This window comes from Manis pentadactyla, chromosome 9 (assembly GCF_030020395.1).
Source record: "Manis pentadactyla isolate mManPen7 chromosome 9, mManPen7.hap1, whole genome shotgun sequence".
NCBI classification, from domain to species: Eukaryota; Metazoa; Chordata; class Mammalia; order Pholidota; family Manidae; genus Manis; species Manis pentadactyla.
In genome coordinates, this window is record NC_080027.1 from 115,904,437 (window position 1) to 115,924,790 (window position 20,354).

General features: G+C 47.4%; 1 long non-coding RNA gene across 1 annotated transcript in view; it reads right to left on the bottom strand.

The window, feature by feature from the left end:
• The window catches only part of LOC118926044 (uncharacterized), a 55,377-nt gene extending 40,569 nt beyond the window's left edge, over positions 1 to 14,808 (bottom strand). Inside the window, exons 1-2 of the long non-coding RNA XR_005030293.2 lie at positions 13,204 to 14,808; positions 257 to 297 (exon numbers count right to left, since the gene is read on the bottom strand). This is a non-coding gene — a long non-coding RNA (uncharacterized LOC118926044). The remainder of the gene's footprint in view (positions 1 to 256; positions 298 to 13,203) is intronic.
• Between the last annotated feature and the right edge of the window lie 5,546 nt (positions 14,809 to 20,354).

Sequence of the window (20,354 nt, forward strand, 5' to 3'; positions counted from 1 at the left end):
ATACCTCACCCTACATCTAAGACCACTGGCTTTCCCAGTCTCATTGGCCTCAGTATCATTATTTTCATTTTGAACATTTCAATCTTCTAGTTTCTGTTGAACTCCAATTTCAGTAGCAGATGGCCATGGTTATAAAAGCAATAGAGAAATTAAGTAACAGAGATGTTAACAAAGAGATGAAAACAAGCTTTGCCAGAGATAAACTGCAAAATAATCTACTTATAATCAATACAAAGGTGGATTCATTTCCAGTTACCTGAGTATCAACAATGACGCTCATCTCCTCCAAAGAAAGACCTAGAGGAAATGAGATAAAATGCAGTAAGTGGGATAACAGCTAGAGATAGAGAAGAACTTCCTGAGAATTTTTTTTTTTTTATTCAAACTAGCACACATTATAGAGTTCCTGCTTGGGTCTTATTTTGTACCACCTGGCCTACATGTCCAGTTTTTCCCACGTCTATGTTGGTGTTGAAGAGGTTATGATAATCAAATTCTCAAAAGACTTACAATAAATAAGATCAGTAGGTCTTATGACATTTTTCAATAGAATAGGTAGGGAGGAAAAGGGCAATGTCAAAAACAACGGCTAGGATGTCTCCACTCAAGAAAGTTTAGGAATTGCTGCATTCAGGAGCTCCTTCCCTGGGAGAGGCCCTGGAGGACAGACCCTCTATCGGCCACCAGAGAACAGTGACTATGCTTGGAGGCGAGTGAAAAATAACGGCATTGCCAAACAGATGGTTCTCGTTTGGAGATGAAATGGAGAGCACGTCGCAGGCAGCATGTCTCTCAAATTCCAGATTCTGTCATAACGTGGTTTGTGACCTACGTGAGGCTCCTGAGAGTCTGAGGCAGAACACCTGTTCTCTGCTCCCCTGCACTCACTCCCCGGAGTGATAACACAAGTCTCTTCACACCTTGACCTCAGAGCCAGGCAGACACTGAGGCAAGCACTGACGACTTCTCGGAAGAGGAGGAGCCCTGACGAGGCAGCCTGGAGTATGAGCAGTGGTGGTGGGTACCCTAACTGTGCAGATTAGGAACTCAACCCTGCGGCCCAGAAGGCCTTGAAAGCATCTTTTCTCTTACCTCTGTCCCTGGATGTGGCTTGATGGATGCAGCCTGCTTAGCATCCCAGATTTTCAGGGAAGGGTTAGAAAGCTGTAATGGAAGCTAACCAATTATGAGAACTCACCAAAGAGAAATTAAGAAGTTGTAGCAAGTCACATGTAACCTGATTTTGGCTGATATCACAACTACTCTCAAAACATCTGGGACAACCTATTCTGGGCACAAGAAAGATTTCTTGACTGCATTCAGTCTTGTTTAACTTGAGACAAATTATTTAACTTCTCTGGACCATTTACAGCAGAACCTTTTTCCACCAAATATCTAGATATTGTATAAAAATGCACATAATACAAAGGATTTAGAAAAAATATTTGCAGGAGTGAGAGCAAAGGAAAAACATGACTATAAAGATGGGAAAATAATAAAGTTTTAGTGGCATTCGCACACAAAATATATGACATCTGGTTCTATGAAGCCAATGCAGATTGACTAAAATGAGGCCACTGAGCTTCCTTCCAGCCAAAGCAAAGAGGAAAAGATGAACAGTTCTAAAATACAGGGTGTATATATGAGGCAGGGAAAGCCAAACCTTTCCTTGATCGAGGCCTGGAAGGAATTTTTAGAAGATCTTCATAAATAAGACTCCATATGAAGCAATGACAGCATCTTCCATGAAATTCCTAAACCCTAAGAGGTACATGTAACTGTTAAGGTCCCTAATTTCTTTACAGATAGAATAAGAAAGATATCATCGTTCAGTCAAACTCTTTCAATGGGATATCGTGAAGTTGAAAAGAACTGATTGCTGGAAGTCTGAGCTCTGGGAGATGGAACTAATTTGGTTGAAGTGAGCTCATGAAAGAATGTGTCATGCCTCTGCCATGCAAAACCCTGGACAGCTTGATGGGTCACTTAGCAAGACCAGATGAATCCTGAGACTTTGTCTCTTACTTGGGTAAGGTGCAAACATATCCTTTATTTACCACACAGAGTTACACGAAGCAGGGACTGTGCCCATTGTAAATACCTATAGGGCTTCTCAGCAATAACACACACATAATAAGGTTTTAAAAAATGTTTCCCTGGGTGAGGGACTGAATACATAAATTTCTGACCTGATACTTTAGTATTAGCTCTCAGTAAGCCTTTAAAGTCATACCATAATTAAACTTCGGCTATAAAAAAAAATACACAAAAACAAAATTCATTATTGCATCAGCCTTAAAAGACTCCATTTTGATATCTAACCTCCTATTTAAATGGCAGCAGCTATGGTCTAAATCAACCAACCGTTAGCTGAATACTGCTATCAGCCCAGGTGCAGTTTACCGACTTGAAATACACATTCAGTCATTAGACATTATTACTAGCCAGGCCACGGGTGCCCAGTGGGTCTCAAAATTTTTAGCCAGAAATGTTTGTTCATATAAAATTGACATAGAAGAATATACCAATGATAGCTGACCCACTGTAGTTGAGGGGGTAGGGGACCCCGATCACTCACTCCATTTGGCACCAAAATCAGCCCCACGTGCCCTCCCAAACACACCCACATGCCAGCCACTCCAGACCCCAAAGACACGGGCTGGCCTCCTCTCCGGGTTATGGAGGAGAAGTGGACACATTCAGTTTTGTGACTTGCCCAAATATCACACCATCTTCGGACCCTGGAAAAGCCCTGCAGCCCCAAAGTGAATGGAAGGTTCTAGAGCATGATAGCAGACAAAAGTGAGCCAGAAGAAACGACGAGAAGATAGAGGTCGCGGTGGCGGGCAGAGTACGCACTCGGCTGGAGGCCCGGGCCCCTTCCTGACGCCTCTGTCCTCGGGTACACCTGGCAGGAGTGCCGCGGGCGCCGTCTCTCCCACGTGGGAAAGCGGGGGAGCCCAGTCCCGGACGAAGAGAAGGAACACAAAGAGAAGGGTAACGCTCTGCTCTTGGGTGAGCCTTTATTCCCCCAGAGGCCACCCACCAGGCCGGGCGCCGTGCCTCCCTCAACCCAAGCTCCTCCTGCAGAGGCCACGAGAGGCCTCCCCCTCGCCTTCCCGCTGGTCAGCGTCCTTCTGCATCCGCCGAGCCACCGCCGAGCAGTGACAACCACCCCCGAGCAGTGACAACCACCCCCATGGACCCCAAAACTCCGACTAATTAGAGGCGAATAATTAAACACATTCAGGCGGGGACAGTTGGCAGAGCCCCCCTGCATTGTGTGACCACCTTGGCACCGAAATGGTTAGAGACCATATCCCTCCACGTCGCCTCCTCTCATTGTGGTGGAGAGCTCTTGAGAACGTTATTAGCTGGGTGTGCGCCTTGCCGTTTTTCCACACGAGGCAGATGGGTAATTACGAAGCTAATAGTCTGATTGAGAGAAATCAGATGCAGTGGTTTGCCCAATTAGATGATACATTAGCTTCCTTCTTTGTAAGCAGCTAATGTGTGAAGCAAAGTGGTATTTTCGAGGGTCAGAATCCTTAAACAAGTGCCGAGTTGCAGATTATTGTATCTCTCTTTTTTTTTCTAATGGAGGAAAAGTGCTAAGTCTTCATTACTAAAAGCATAGAAAATGCAAATCAGCTTCTGAAACAAAAGAGAGAAGGGACAGGCGAGAATATTTGGTGTCCGATGTGTCAACCTACAACATCAATTATATTGAAATGCAATGCATGGCAGCCTAATCAAGGATAGTATAATTGTAATAATTGCGTGCTTTTGTTGGAGAGCCGCTGCTGTTGTTATTTGTCAACCATTTGTTCCTCTCTATTGTTAAGAGGGGGAAAGATTTTTTTTTTTAATGTAACTGAGAGATTGTGTAGGTAATGGGTGAGTGGGCGGCCATCCTCAGAATGTGTATGAGGATCTTGCTTCTCTGCTGCAGGGCGGCTCCTCTGCGGCCCTAGTAAGTTAGTTGCTGGGACAGCGCTGTGAGCTTGGGACAGGAAGGGACAAAGTGGCCAGCCATGTGAGCATAGGCGTCCGTCTCTGTCTGTGTCCCCAGGGTCCTGGGGCAGAGGCGAGCAGAGCAACAGACCTAAGGAGGCTGGAAGGAAAGCGGTGCTGGTGGAAAAATGCCTCAGGCCACATCCTTCTCCTCTTTAGCAAATATAAAAAGATGGAAAGGAGAGAGGCAATGGAGCTGCCACACTGAGTTCTCCAGAGCATCCTGCCTCTCTAAGTCTAGGTCTAAAGAAGGACTTGTGTGGTTTTTTTTTTTTTGAAAAGGGCTGTTGCCTGCAGAACTCCCATGGGAAGGAGCGGGGCTTCCTGGCTAAAAAACACCAACAAGAAGAAAGCTGGTATACCGGCCAGGGTAGCGCTGTCCCCCAAGGTGCAGACAGGAGCTCAGGCACTAAGGCTCAAACCCAGCTCAATCCTCACTGGCCAAGGGAGCCCAGCCATGCCATGGCCTCGGTGTCCCCCAGGATAGCAGGGGCCGAGAATCACCCTGACCAGTACCTTCCCCGTGGGCAGCCTCCAGATCCAGGATTCTCAAGTCTCTGGCAGAAAGAGAGAGAGTTCTCTACACACTTCTGTTGTATCAACAAATTTATTGTCCTTTTCCCTCCCTCTTGGTCTCTTTTTCTTTTCATGTGTATAGATATTTCCTAAAACATACTAACAGGGGAGGGAGGGAGAAAAAGCCAGCTGAATAGCCAACTCTGGAAAGAAACAGCAAGGAAAAAAAACAAAACAGACCCGAGCAAGGATGTTCGCAGAGAGCCGAAGTTGAGCAGGAAAATTCTTCTTAGGAGCGGCTCTCAGCATTCAGATCAGATAAGAGGTTTACTTTCTCACTTCAATTGGTCTTGCCAATAGGTTGAAACAGAGGCACAATGGAAATGGGCTAAAACATTTAACAGAGCTGTTAAATCTCATTCTCCACAGCTAAAAAAGAACAATCACAGACCGTCTTTACCGAGGGGAGGCTTCACGGGCTGTAGGAGGCTTTGCGTGTATCCCTGACAATCCTGTACATACTCCAAAACTCACACTAATTAAAAGCAAATAATCAAATACATTCAATTTGAAAAGTTGGCAAACTCGAGTGTATTATTGCGTTAGCACCTTGGCATGGAAATGCTCACATCACGCTAATCTCGTTGTGCAGAAGAGCTCTTGAGCTCGCTATTCACCCAGCTCATTCTCCCCTCCCGTCTGCTCCCCTTGGGGCTGCCTTCCCCCTCCCCAGGCCCCTGCTGCTCCCCCACCAATTCTCTCACTTTTACAGCAAAATAAGACCAGAAACTGGGCCTCAAGATGGGAGTTGGCTTTCAGTTGGATGCGACGGAGGTCTGGTGTCGAAAAATGTCCTTCCTCTCATGGCTTCTCATTTATCTACCTAGAGAGAGAAGGTCAGAGAGATACCACAGTTTTTAAATAAAGTTTGCCACAGAGACCTTGGCTGAGCCACTCACAGCCGCCATCCTCAGCCCCCCACAGCCCTGCACGCCACCCTCCCGGGGACTCTCCTTGTCAAACTGGTGGCTGAATCCAAGTGATGAACTGACAAAATGAGAAGAAACCTTCAGATTCAAAGCTGCTGCCCCTGGGGTTTGAGTTTCTTGGGGGCTGGTTGAGGGATGAGAGGAGGGAGTTGCCCAGAGAAATACAAAACTCGTGCCATCAAGAATGGGGTGAGATGAGCTCAGACCAGCCAGAATTTTTCTGGCAGATCCTCTACCTGAGGCACATTTCTCTTTCATCCTGGGTTGCTGCCAATCACGGGCTCCCAGCATCCAGGGCTAGGAGGGAGATGGGCAGCTTGTCCTCAGCTCCAAACAAAAGAAAAACAAATAAAGTCACATTCAGCTGCATGACATTCATGTCAGATGGAAAGGAAGCAGGTCACGCAGGCAACACAGGTAACCAGTTGCAGGAGGCAAAGAGCAGATGCATGAAACAGAAGTAGGGTCTGGAGCCGTCCTAGAAATAGGTGCCTGGAGAAGCCATAAGGGAGTCCTTGCCGGTGAGACTCCTAATGTGTCTGTGGGTGAGGGGGCTAGAAAGCTGCTCCTTGCAAGTCCAAAATTCCAGACTGCTTTCCAGTATGTCCTAGAGCACAGTCATTAATCAAGAACATCAACCTATTGGTACTTTCATTACTTCAGAAAGAAATTTTTGAGGAAATCATTAGGCAAGTGTGTTGGTTGAATCCTTTCTGTTGCAGCACAGAGCCAGTACCAGTGATGTGCTGGACAGTTCTTGTAAAATCTGAGCATTCCCTTCTCCTTCCTTCTAATCTGCTCTCTCGTCTGTGGATCCTCTCACTGTTAGAATGACCCACTCTTTCCTTGCCAGGTTCCTGTTCCTTGTTTCATTCACTTCTCCATTCATTCCTTAGTGTATTCATTCAACAAATACTAAGTAATAAGGTTCTATTCTCGACCCTGAGAATACAAAGATGAATAAGGTTAAATCCAGTAATTTCACTTCTGGGCATATACCCAAGAGAATTGAAAGCAGGGACTAGAAGAGATATTTGTAAACCCGTATGCACAGCGGCATTATTCACAATAGCCAAAAGGTGGAAACAACCCAAATGTCCGTCAGTGGAGGAATGGATAAACAAAATGTGGTATATACATTTTAAAGGGTATGATTCAGCCTTAGAAAGGGAGTTCTGATACAAGCTACAACACGGAGGAAGCTTGAAAACATTACGCTAGGTAAATAAGCCAGATGCAAAAGGACAAATATTACATGATTCTATGTACATGAGGTGCCTGGAGTAGTCAGACTCATAGAGGAAGGGGTTAGGGGAGGGGGAAAGGGGGAGTTCGTGTGTAATGGGTACAGAGTTTCAGTTTGGGAGGCTGAAAAAAATCTGGAGCTGGATGGCGGTGATGGCTGCATAAATAATGGCAATGTATGTCATGCCACTAAACTCTGTGCTTAAAAATGGATAAAACGGTCAATGTCATGTATATTTTGCCATAATAAAAAACAAATACAAAAGAAAAGTGACTAAGGTTGTCCCAGTCCTCAAGGAACTTGGAGTCAAGAGAAGACAGGCTTAAAAAAATTATGTATTTTCGATTATCAGTAAGTCCTATACAGGTGGCGAGGACCATGACCACACGAGGCACAACATAAAGCAGGGTCCAAGGGGAGGGGGTCCAGAGTCTGCAGATGGGTGTCATGCTGTCCTAGAGCAGGTTAGGTCTGAGCCTCAGTTTCCTCATCCACAAATGAGGATAATAACGGCCTTCCTCTTGGTTGCAGGTTTCCATTCACTGAGCGCCTACCACATATCAGGCACCATGCCAGGCCCTTTAATTCATCAAATCTCACATTTGGCCAATAAAATAGAACATGTCCGCTGATTTGCAATAGGTAAACAGGGTTACAAGACTGATGGATGCTCCACAGCCACACAAATAGTAAACCGGAGGCCAGGGTTTGAACACAGACCTACATGAATTTCCAGCCCACGTTTTTCTCATTATATTAGTAGTTTGTGGATGGTAAAGTCTCATTCAAATTTAGGGGTGAGCTAAATAAAACAAAACAGGTCTGGGGAAAAGAAGGGCTACTACAATTTGTGTCCCCCCAAAAAGGTATGTTGGAGTCCTAACCCCTAGTACCTCAGAATGTGACCTTATTTGGAAATAGGGTCTTTGGAGAGGTAATCAAGTTAAAATGAGATGATCAGGGAGGGTCCTACTCCAATACGACTATCGTCTTTAGAGAAAGGAGGAAATGTGGAAGAGACAGAGACGCGCACGCGGAGAGCGCCGTGGGAAGACAGGCATCACGCCCCCGCGGGCGAGGAGCTGCCAGCACCCAGGACAGGGACCCGCAACAGACGCTCCCCTAGTGCCTTCGGAGGGGGTAGAGCGCCGGCCGCACCTTGAACTCGGACTTCAAGCCTCCAGAACTGAGAGACTATCGATAAAGTTCCATTTTTCTAAGCCACCCAGTTTGTGATACTTACCGGCAGCCCTTACGAACCTAAAACAGAAGCCGACCGAGGAAGCCAGGGAGGAGGTTACTTAGACGTCTTGGAGAACGTTCCTTAAGAGCCCTGGGAAGCCTGCCGGCCCTCGGGAGGAGGGGGACAGCAAGCGGAGAGCTGGGATCCCTGTTTTCCTCCCTCTTAGCACCCCCTGCTCCTGCTCACCCATCCTGGCAGCTCTCTTTAAGAACTCAATACACGATGTTTTGCTTTTATTTTTACTTTTGCAGCATCTGTAAGCATTGTTGGACTTTATCACACTCCTGACGCTGTTTCACAGTGTGGGGTTGTTTTCCTCATAAACTACAGGTGCAAACGCATCGGCGTGCTCCCAGCTGGGCCTATCACCTTCTGCACCCCACCTGGGGCACAGGAGGCACCTCGTTCTCGCACTTTTTTCTTTTGGTGACCTAGAACTCTAACCTGAAGGCCAGGTGCTCTCTGAAAAAAAAAACAGAGCAGCTCTGGGGTTATGGTTTAAACAGGGCAGGGGTAGAGCTGCCGGCATAAACCAGTTTGGAAGCCAAGGGACCCGGAAAGCCACGTTTCTTCTTGCAGTACCCCCACCCAGCAGTGAGATTAAGCAGACGGCTTTGCAAAGGAACTCCAGGAAAATACTGATAAATTAAAGAGTAATCGACAAGGCACTCAGGCTCCCTCCCTGAGCTCCACCCAGCCCCCTAAATTTGTGTCAAATCCTTCCTTTTGTCCCCCACAACTAAGCCCATGTGTGAATGGAAATGTTCTTGTGCATTAAAGAAAATCAATGAAAACATCTCAAAAACAATTTCAAGCTCCTCTTCCTCCAGTGGGGTGGTAAAGTCAGACCCCACAGTGCTGTGCAGGAGGCCCTAGGAAAGCCAAATGCATGTGGGTGGCAGAGTTCCACCAGAAAAAAGTCACAGACTCTGACAGGCTGCATCTCACTTCTCTATCCGAACACAGGACCCCATTCTATGAAGGCAGCCAGCCTGGAAAGACGCTAATTCCCTTCCCATAGCACCTATTTCTGGGCAGTTTTTGCCCCTGACCCCATTGTGGGGCCATCTTTGGATGCAATAAGGTTTGGCACTAAGACAAGGGTGAACAGAGCAGACTGATTGAAACTGCACAAGATTTAGGGTCATCAGTAAATCTGGGTCTGAACATCAGCTCTCCCCTTAGCTGTGCAACTTTGCATCAGTCACTTAACCTCTCTGAATCTCAGGTTCCTCCTCTTTAAAATCAGATAGTCACACAGATCCTCTCTGGTTATTCTAAGTAGGAAATGAGATAAGATATAGGGCCCAGCACATAGTAAATGTTCACTAAATGGCTGATTACCACTATCATTTTTATCACTAGGAAGCAGTGAGGCCAAACAAGTTCCCCACTGATCCCCAGCTAACTACAGCCCCACCGAGGCAGACAAAGCCAGATAACGTGACAAGTGGGAAGGGGTCACTGTCCGTTGGCTAAGGGAGGTGCTCAGCAGCCCTGCAGGGAGAGTGCCACCTTGGGAGCTAAAGGCCGGCACACTTCAGCCTCCAACAGACAAATGAAGAGACTTATTTTCAACAACCAAAATAGGCGCGCTGCGTCAGGCCAGGAAGAAGTAGCGGGGAGGGGTGGGGAGTCACACTGCGGCAGATGTCTCGGCTGGGAGGAACGTTCTAGAGAATATGCCGTGGGCTGGGGAACAGGGGGCTTGGGCTCCATTCAGAACAGCCCAGCTCCCTCACAGATGTGACACGCCAGCAGCACCCAGAGGGGTCCCCAGGAGACCCAGCTGCCTGCAGCTGGGGGGCGCCGTGCCTGCTCTGTCCGGGCTGGGAAGCACAGTTGGCTCACCTGAAAGGGCTGGAAAACCCTCACCCCTGGGGAGGAAAAAGAAGATGGGATTTCTCTTGGGGTCGGAACAGGCCCCCACCGGCCAGAGACAATGGCTGCGAGATCCTCAACAACTCCACCCCTGTTGACGAGGGAACTCAACACTCTGGAGATCGGCGTGTGAAATCTGCTCTGGGGAAGACAGTCCTCATTTAGCAGAGACAGGGCTGCGCTATCTATGTGTGAAAGCTTTTTTAACACTGTTCCCTGCTCTCCATATGGCGCACTTCACCCAAATTAGGAGGAGCTCATGAACAAAACTCCGCCAAGTTGAAAATGAGAGGGAGCTTCAGGGGCCCAGCCTGGGGGCAGCCCCAGCTGGGCGCCCCAGGCAGCTACAGCCAGGCAGGGGCCCCGAGGTCCCTCAGTCCCCAAGTGCTCCTCCCGGCACAGGGGGTTCCCTCTCAGCAGACGTGGTCACCATCACCAACAATTAAAATAACAACAATAACCACCATTTACTGTACCCTCACTGTGTGCCAGGCCATATACCACGTACATTGCACATATTATTTCAGTGAATCCTCACCAAAACCCTGTGACTAGGTATCTTTATGCCTATTTAAAGTTGGCAACACTGAGCGTCAGAGAGGTTGTCTTTTGCCCAAGTTCACACAGGAAGCTTCAGAGGCAGGTTGCTTATCTAGTTCCTCAGGCTCATCCGCCCCTTCTCCAGAGCTGGCCTGGGAGGTGGGAGGCAGGGGAGAGCTGTGGAAGCTGAAGGGAGGTTCTCCTGCCAGCAAGGGGGGCGGGAGGCTCTGCCCTTTCCCCTCAGTCAGGGGACAGGGGGCCAGAGGCCAGAACCCCTGATGGCTTCACACCAGGCGGATTTGTGGGGGCCCCAGAATCAGTGACTCTGAAACCGGCAGGTCTGGAGGGGCGTTTACTGACCCATCCCACACCCTCATGGAAAACCCAAGGTTCAGGGACACAACACTGAGTCCCACAGATGGTTATGTGAGTCAAACTGCCAGGACCCAACTCTGCCCACCCGTGTTCATTCTGGGATGCCCTAAAGACTTCCAGAAAAGGAACAATCCCCCTGGGCTGCTTCTCCCTACCTCTCCCTTCCTGTGCAAAGGGCAGGAGGCTACCGAAGCAGGCCTACTTTTTGTGGATGCCTGCTCCCTCTCAGGACCACCTGTGCCCACCTGTCCCCACTGCATTCCCTTTAAAAGCAGAAGTTCCCAACCACAGTCCCCCATCTCCCTGCCACCCCCCCAGCCACACCCCTGTTGGCTTTCCCCCAGACCCGCCCCATCTCTTCCTTTCCAGCCTCCCCGGCCCAGTATGGCAGGACAAAATGAAGCTCGATGCAAAGATGTTTAGAATGTTTAACTCGGCGACTGTATTATTTACAGCAACTCTGCGCTGTGCCCGGGGCATCGCGTGGTTTGAAAGACGCTATACAAACTAAAATTGTGTGGCATTGTTTGTTCCTCCACATTCTGCGAGAGAGAACCAATCTAGTAATCACTGTTTTTGCTCCTCAAATCAGGGACGCTCCATTTTGTGTGCATGGTGGCTAATCTGGAAATAAAGATTCGTAGCAAATGTATAAGGAGCGCTGGAAGCAGTAGGGGCCTGCTGAATGAAAGAAAGGCAGCCGGGAGAAAGGGAAAGACAGTCGATGTGAGGTCGGCAGAGCCCTATGGTCCCTCTGAGCGGGGACAGCAGCCCGTCCCCGGGTGGCGGGAAGTGCCACACCGCATATCCATTCCAGGCAGACAGAACAGGCCCTGGGGAGCACTCTGCCCCAGACCTGCACGAAGCCAGCTGCAGTCTGCCTGTGCGGTCTCTGCCACAGGGTCTTCATCACAAGGTCAAGTTCTCTGGAGCTGGGGCTGACCCTTTCAGAATGTAAGCTAGGAGAGGGGTTTGGGGAGGAGAGGACCACATTGGCGTAGGAATGACCATGTGCAAAGCCCAGTCCGTCTTCAAGGACATGACAAGAGGGGGAGTGGAGGGGCCGAGCCTGGGCGCTCTGAAGCCATCCAGCCCGTTTGTAGTGCTACCCAGTTTGCACTGAGTTAACTCAGGCCCCTTGCCTATTATGCCACACCATGGTTTGACCAGCGTGTGTTCCAGCCCAGCTGAGCGCGTGATCCCAGGGGTTGGGTGTGGTGGCCAGGTTGTTGCCGGTGAGGCCTGCACAAGTATGTTCCCCTGGGGAAGGGAATGAATCTGCTTCACAGCAGGCCCCAGCTTACTGGAAACAGTGCCACCCTCTCATTTTTATCTCCCCTGTCTCCTCCCCATGCACCTAACCATTTGCTGCCCTGCTCACAGCCTCCTTTCTCTGGCTAAGCCGGCACCTTGGTCACCCCCTAACTGTTCCTGCCAGCCTGTCCAAATTCTGTGCATTCGTCAATACCCAGTTCAGATACCGTCTTCCCTATAACATCTTCCATAATCCCCCCACCCTGTGGAAGATCACTCAGCCACCATCAAGCCCCACATCTTCAGTCTGGATCTCGGCAAAACGTCTCCAGCGTGACCCACAAAACATGTGCGGCTCTCCCCCTCCAGACGTGAACTCCAGGAGGACAGAGACCCTGTGTGCTCCTGTCCCCTGCACTGTCATCCCCAGTGTCCAGCAGAGTGCCTGTGCTGTGTGCAGCCCAACTGAAGCACTGGTCATCCCTGTGTCCCCCAGGCTCTAATCCCCAGGACAGGGGACAAGGCGAGCAGCAAAATGGTTATGCTCAATCAACTCATGGTCCAGACTTTACCAACTTAACTTCTCCCTCCCAGGAACTTCCCTGGCACTTCCCAGGTTGTTTGAAAAGTTTAACAGTCCCCAAATAGTGCACATTATCTCTATTTGCCAAGTTTAAGTGTGTTGTCTGCCAAGTTAAATTGTGGCCGAGTCGCACAGCAATTTAACTGGTCTGATGCACGAGGCCTCACCATCCATTACCACGAGCATTTAGAAGCGAGGTAATTACAGGCTGCATTCCTGAAGCCCGAGGCTCCACAGATACAATCCTGGAGTTTATTATAACAACGGCAGTGGGGAGGGGTCCAGGGATTCCATTTCCAGACTGTTCAGACTGGCATGAAAGAGCCCCAGAGGAAGGGATGCGGGAAAGTGATGTCCCTCTCAAGGTCAACCCCACCCCGAGGAGGAAGCCCTGGGCTGAGCATTTCCTGGGAGTAAAGCTGCCCAAGGGCAGAGAGTTTCCTTCGATTTCTCCTGTCCCGACCCAGTCCTGTCCCACCCCAGACTGCACAGAGGCTTGTCACTGACAGAATCAGGCAGCATCATTGCTCCAGGATGAGAAATAGGATAGAGGAAGTCTTACCTTGATGACAACACAAGGTGAGCGTCCAGCACTAGAGAGCAGTTATTGAGTTTTCCGGATCTCACTTTGAAAAAGCAAATACACTGTGGAGGAAAAAATCCATTAGATCACTAAGATTAGTATGATTAACTTGGTACAAATTAGTATAGTGGATCCTTTCTATTTCCCTGGAAGGTTTTCAGCTATAGGAAAAGCATTTGATTCCTGTGTGCAATACAGGAATAAACTTCAGAGGTGAGGGAAGAAATAACTGCACAGCTTCGCTCACAGTCAACTTTGAATTCATAATTTAGTTAATTAATTAGTCAAGCCATGAATTGTTGATTGAGTCAACGAATGGGCCACTGGATCCCATTTTGACATTCTACATTTTCATTTGGAGCAAGCCAATGTAAGACCCCGCCAGCCCTAACTCCAGCCCAAAGTGTCACAGTCCCAACCTGGCTGGGCAGAGGATCACTGGACATAGGGAGGCAGGGGAAGGTGTTCTCCCTAAAGCCAGAGGTGAACAAGTTGTCCTGAGGCTTTCCAGAGTATGAAGAGAGACCCTTCTTCTCCCCAGAGCATCTGCCTAAACTCCTCTTCTGCTTCCAGTTACTCATTCTGAGCCATAGTCAGTCTTAGAAGGTCTTTCAAAGATCGTACAGGCATATCTGGGACATACTGCAGGTTAGGTTCCAGACCACTGCGATAAGGCAAATAGCCCAGTAAGGCAAGTCAAATGAATTTCATGGTTTCCCAGCACATATAAAAGTTGAGTTTTCACTCTACTGTAGTCTAGTAAGTGTGTAATAGCATTATGTCTGAAAAAACAATGTACATACCTTAATTTTAAAATATTTTATTGCTGAAAACTGCTAACCAACATCTGAACTTTCAATGAGTCATGATCTTACTGCTGGTGGAGGGTCTTGCCTCAGTGTTGACAGCTGCTAACTGGTCAGGATGAAGGCTGCTGAAGGTTGGGGTGGCTGTGGTAATTTCTTGAACAAAGACAATGAAGTTTGCCACGTTGATTGAGTTTTCCTTTCATGAACGATTTCTCTCTAGCATGTAATGCTGTTCGATAGCATTTTACCCACAGTAGAACTTCTTTCAAAATTGGAATCAGTCCTCTCGAAACCTGCCACAGCTTTCTCAATGAACCTTATGGAATATTCTAAATCCTTTGTTGTCCTTTTAACAATCTTCATATCATCCTCACCAAGAATAGATTCCATCTCAAAAAACCACTTTCCTTGCTCAGCCATAAGAAACAACTCCTCACCCATTCAAGTTTCATGAGATGGCAACACTTCGATTCTCAGGCTCCACCTCTAAGTCTGGTTCTCCTGCAATTTCTACCACATTTACCATTGCTTCCTCCTCTGACATTTTCAAACTCTTTATATCCATGATAGTTGGAATTCACTGCTTCTAAATTCCTGTGAATGTTGGTATTTTGGCCTCTTCCCATGACTCATGAATGTTCTTAATGGTATCTAGTATGGTGAATCCTTTCCAGAAGGTTGTGAATTGACATTACCCAGATCCATCAGAGGAATCACCATCTATGGCAGCTATAGCCTTAAGAAATGTATTTCTTCAATAAGAAGACTGGAAAGTCAAAATGACTCCTTGATCAATGGGCTGCAGAATGGATGCTGCATCAGTGTCCATCTCCATCAGAGCTCTTGGGTGACCAGGTGCATTGTCAATGAGCACAATTTTGAAAGGAATCTTTTTTTTATGAGCAGTAGGTCTCAATAGTAGGCTTGAGATATTCAGCAAACCATGTTGTAAACAGATATGCTGTTATCCAGGCTTTGTTGTTCCATTTCTAAAGCACAGGCAGAGTAGATTTGGCATCATTCCTAAGGGCCCTAGGACTGTCAGAATGGTCCGTGAACACTGGCTTCAACTTCAGGTACCAGCTGCATTAGCCCCTAACAAGACAGTCAGCCAGTCTTTGAAGCTTTGAAGGCAGGCATTGACTTCTCCTCTCTATCAAAGTCTTAGATGGCATCTCCTTTTAATGAAAGCTGATGTCATCTCCATTGAAACTCTGTTGGTTAGTGTAGCCATGTTCATGAATGATCTTAGCTACATCTTCCAGATAACTTGCTGCAGCTTGACCAACAACACCTGCCACCTCACCTGCACTTTGCTGAGATAGAGACAGCTTCTTTCCTTAAACATCCTGAACCAACCTCTGCTATCTTCAAACTTAATCTTCTGAAGCTTCCTCACCACTCTCAGCCTTCATAGACTTGAAGAGAGTTAGAGCCTTGCTCTGGATTAGGCTTTAGCTTAAGGGAATAATGTGGCTCATTTGATCTTCTATCCAGACACTAGAACTTTCTACATATCAGCAATAGGCTGCTTCCCTTTCTTTTGCGTGTTCACTGGAGTAGCGCTTTTAATTTCCTTGAAGAACTTTTCCTTTACATTCACAATTTTGGCACAAGGGACCTAGCTTTTGGCTTATCTTGACTTTGACATGCCTTCTTCACTAAATTTAATCATTTATAGCTTTTCATTCAAGGTGAGAGACATGTGACTCCTTCTCTCAGCTGAACACTTAGAAGCTATGGCAGGGTTATTAAATGGCCTAATTTCAACATTGCTGTGTCTCGGAGAACAGGGAGGTTTGAGGAGAGGGAGAGAGCTGGGGGAATTTCTGGCTGATCGGTGGAGCCGTCAAGACACTCACAACGTTTGTCAATTACGTTTGCCTTCTTATATGGGCACAGTTCATGGTGCCCCCCTACCCCAAAATGACAATAGTAATACTACCTCACTGAACACAGATCACCATAACAAATATAATAGTAATGAAAAAGTTTGAAAGATTGTGAGGATTACCAAAATGTGACACGGACACACAAAGTGAGCAAATGCAATTGGAAAAAATGGTGCCAGTAGACTTGTTCAACACAGGGTTGCCACAGACCTTCCATTTATAAAAAAGAAAAAACCTCATCTACAAAATGCAATAAACCAAAGTGCAATAAAATGAGGCATGCCTGTATTTTCTCTCTGCTAGTGTGTTAGTTTCCTGGGACTGCTGTAACAAATCACCATAAATTTGGGTGGCTTGAAACAAGAGAAATGTATTCTCACACAGTGTAGGAGGCCGAAAGTCAGACAGCAAGCTGTTGGGGGGACTGCTTCCTTCGGAGGCTCTGAGGGAGAAATGTCCCATGCCTCTCTCCTAGCCGACAGTCCTGGACATCCCCTGGTTATAGATACATCACTCTGATCTCTGCCTCCATCTTCACATCGCCTCCTTCTCTGTGTCTCTCTCTGTCCTTTCCCATCAGTTAGAAGGACACTTTCCCTGGAATTAGAGTCCATACTACACCAGCATGTTCTTGTCTCAACCCTCGCTTTAACTACATGTATAAAGACCCTATTTCCAAATAAGGTCCCAATCTGAGTTTCCAGATGGACAGGAATTTAAGAGGGGTACTATTCAACTGACTCCACCTTCCTAATGTCATTCATTGTGCCTCAGTAGATAGCTAAGACCCATACTTAGTCACATGGTCATTAATTTGTTCATTATTCAATAAATATTTACAGAGCAAACAAAATGAGGTACTCTTGGGAAAGAAACATTTAACATAATCCCTTCTCCCAAGGAGCGTGTAACAAAGGAAGACAAGATTTTTAAACCCAAAGAGCAGCATGTATACCAAGGGCTTAAGAAAAGGTAGAGAGAGCTCTGTGGGCTCCAGGAGCGCTCTCAGTCATGATTCTCAGTTGTCAACTCAGAAAGCAACTCCAACTTCAGTAGAAGAGAGATTTATCGGAAGGATAACTGATTGCTCACAGAGGTGATGGGAATACAGGAGAAGCAGCCAACAGGCAGAGCAAGCAGGCCAGGGAACTGAGGGCCAGCCAGACTGCCCCCAGGCACAGCCCCGTCTGCAATCCCAGGTACCAGTCCTGTCAGGCACGCACACTGCCCCTGCTGGATCCCGCTTCCAGCACCAGGTAGATGGAAGCATCCAGTCATCCAAGACCACAGCATCTGCATGCTGACCAGACACCAGGGAGCAGGACAGGGCATGGCTGCTCCACTCAGCTTCTGAGGGGGGAAACAGGGACTTGTACACAATGTGGGAATTGCTTCCAACAGAAAACATACTAGGATGCTGAGACGTCTCTGTAGAGAGGGCAGAGGTCATTTGGGGCAAAGGAAAAGCACAACATAAGGGGAACAGGACCTCATCCCTCTGCTTTCTCAGGCCACAGTGTATCATACTCAGTGTCCCCATCAAAGAAATGGCATGGAGGTCTCTTCTCCCTCCCTCCTTATCAACTTCCTCACCATAATTGTGAAGCCATCTCTCTCCTCTACCCTCACCCCGATCCCATCCCATCTGACACTTGCTCAGCTGGTCTAAGGATGGATGGCCTAGAATAGAATTGGTTTCTGCAGACAGAACTTAAGGAGGACTTCCCTGATAGACAGTCTGCCCAGCATACACCAAAGGGACTAGTCTCAGAGGCAGGGACCAAGGATGCAAACAAATTCACAGGAAGCAGCCCAGGCTCATTGTCCTGCCTACCCAGGCTTCAGAGGGGGCTGGTTAGCAGCCATCCTGTACCTGCTAGGAAAACAAGTGGGAACATTTGGGATTGAGCAACAAGACTTCTGAACACCCACAAAATGCAAGGCAGCCAATACGATGGGCTGTGCCAATGTGCTGAGTAACCAACTCACCAAGCCCACTGCTAGCCCCTGCCACACTCTCTCCCACCAGGCCCACTGGTGTAGCTGCCAGAAGACAAACAGAGGACTGAGTGGCCCTTACATTCGACCAATCTGTGACCTCTCAGAAGCCCCCTCCCCACTGCTGGGCTCAACCCACTTCCAACACCCCCAGTAGAAATGTAGAAATGCATCAATTTGTAATGACCTGACCCTCCAGGAACTCCTCATTGACCACTTCAGCCTGATATCCCAATGCACTTTCCATCTGTGCCACCAGCCTCACCAATTGATTACCTGCCACCTTGGTTTGCTGCATTATCAATGAGCTCATTCAGTCACTTGGGGCCAACCCCTACCAGCCTCGAAGCCAGGAGTGCCCACCTCTCCCATCAGGGCACAAGCAATTTCATCCTCCCTTTTGGCTCAGGAAAGACCTTGGCCAAGAGAGCCAAGTGTCCCAGTGTCTTCCATCCTGATTCAGGGCACAATAACCCCTCCAGCTGGGCAAGTCTGAGCTCTATGAAGACCCTCAGCAACATTTCTAATTTTCCCTCTGAAACCTTCAGCAAAAGCCCGGTGGCCCACTATGCCACAAGAGACAAGGGGTGTCATCTTCTCAGGGTCCTGGAGCAACTCAAAAACACCTTCCCACCACAGCTCCTCCCTCTCAGCCAGGTGATCCTTCACTTCTGGTAGGCACCTGCCTTGACATTCCCTCCACCACTTTCCTGGGCCCTCCGCAATCTGGCCTTACTCTCGTATAAAAATGCTTTCAATAAAAATAGGACTGAGTTAACCAGCAGGTCAACAAGGGGGAGGTCAGTAGTTTCAGTCTTGAAGCAGAATTCTCCCCAAAAATCTCAATTTTGGCTCTTAGGCTCATCTTCAGCTGATCAGATGAGACCCACACCTACAAAATACTTTCACAACAAAACCTAGATTAATATTTGAATAATAACTGGGTACCATAGCCAAGTTGACATATAAAATTGACCCTCGCTCCATGGAGGACATGACGCAATCGGTGGAAACATCCATAAGGGTATAGGGATATGCCTCCAACCTTGTCCATCAGCAGTGAAGGGGTGTGAGATCCCACATCGTGGCTGTCTTCACAGGTGCACCCATCTTTCCTGGAATGCAGGTTATAAAGTGCGACTCTAATCTGCAGCTTCTGGCTGTCAGTTACCCAGCAGTCTTGTGCCTGGATTTGGGAAAGACTCTCAAGTTTAAAAAAGAACCTCACAGCTCTCATAGCAGCTGGTCGGAGAATGGATGCCATAGGTTTCTCCAGGTACTTCCAGAAGTAAGGGAAAGTCTTCAAGGACTCTGGTTCAGGTCATCAAGGGAGCTTATAGGTCTGTAGTGATGGGATTCAGTCAATAACTTTTTATTAAGCATCTACTATATGTTAGGCACTACTCTACAGGCCAGATATACAGCCATGAACAAAACTGAAACATTGCTTCCCATGGAGATTGTATTTTAATGGGCCAAGTTCCACTCATCTCAGTTCAACCACCATTTATCAAGCATGTATTGTGCACCTGGAAGATGCAAAGAAGCATAAATCCTACACTTTCACTGGTGACAGGAAACTTATCAACTCATTGGCGAAAGGTGAGATCAATGCCAAACAAATGGAACATCCCCAATGTGTTCCTTTCCATTTTCTTATTTTAATACTCTTTCCCACCTTCATGAAAATAAAATAAGATGGATAAAAACCCAGTGCTGAATTTTCTTCCAGAAAGTCAGGCTAAACTATACTATGGTAACAAATCCTAAAATCTCAGTGGTTTAATACATTATTTCTTGCTCCTCCCATGTCTGTTGCAGATCAGTGGGTCTGATGTCCATCTGTGACACCAACATCTCAACATGTGGCTTCCAGATTGAATGCAGCAAGGGAGGACTCATATCCCTTCTGTGCTTTGACTGAGACTTGACATCTATTACTTCTGCTAGAGTCCATTGACCAGAATTCATCCCATGTCCCTGCCTAACAGGGAGTGCTGGAAAATGCATCAGTTCACACGGATAGTTCAGGTACAATATGTATCTCTTCCACGCAGCCCACAGGATTTTTCACTCATCTTGAAGTGTCAAGTTCACACAAACAAACTCAAGGCAAGAAGAGCCTCCTACTTAGAAAAAGCGATGTCCACAGAGAATACTCTAAAACCCTGTAACAAAAATGTATTTAAAAGGGGCAACATTAAATGGGCAACATGTTTGCCATAATCTTAAGTAGTCAGTCAGTTGATCAAAGGGCATCTTCAGTATCTCAGAAAAAAGTAGGTTTTCAATGGTCTGCTTCCATGTTGGATGCTTGTCCAAGCGTTGGACAACAGACGAGCTATTTCTTAGGCCTTAGAATTCCAGATGATAGTCATGCCTGCGAGGGCTGGTTCACGCTCAGCCTCTGTCCTATTCTATCCCTTTTTTA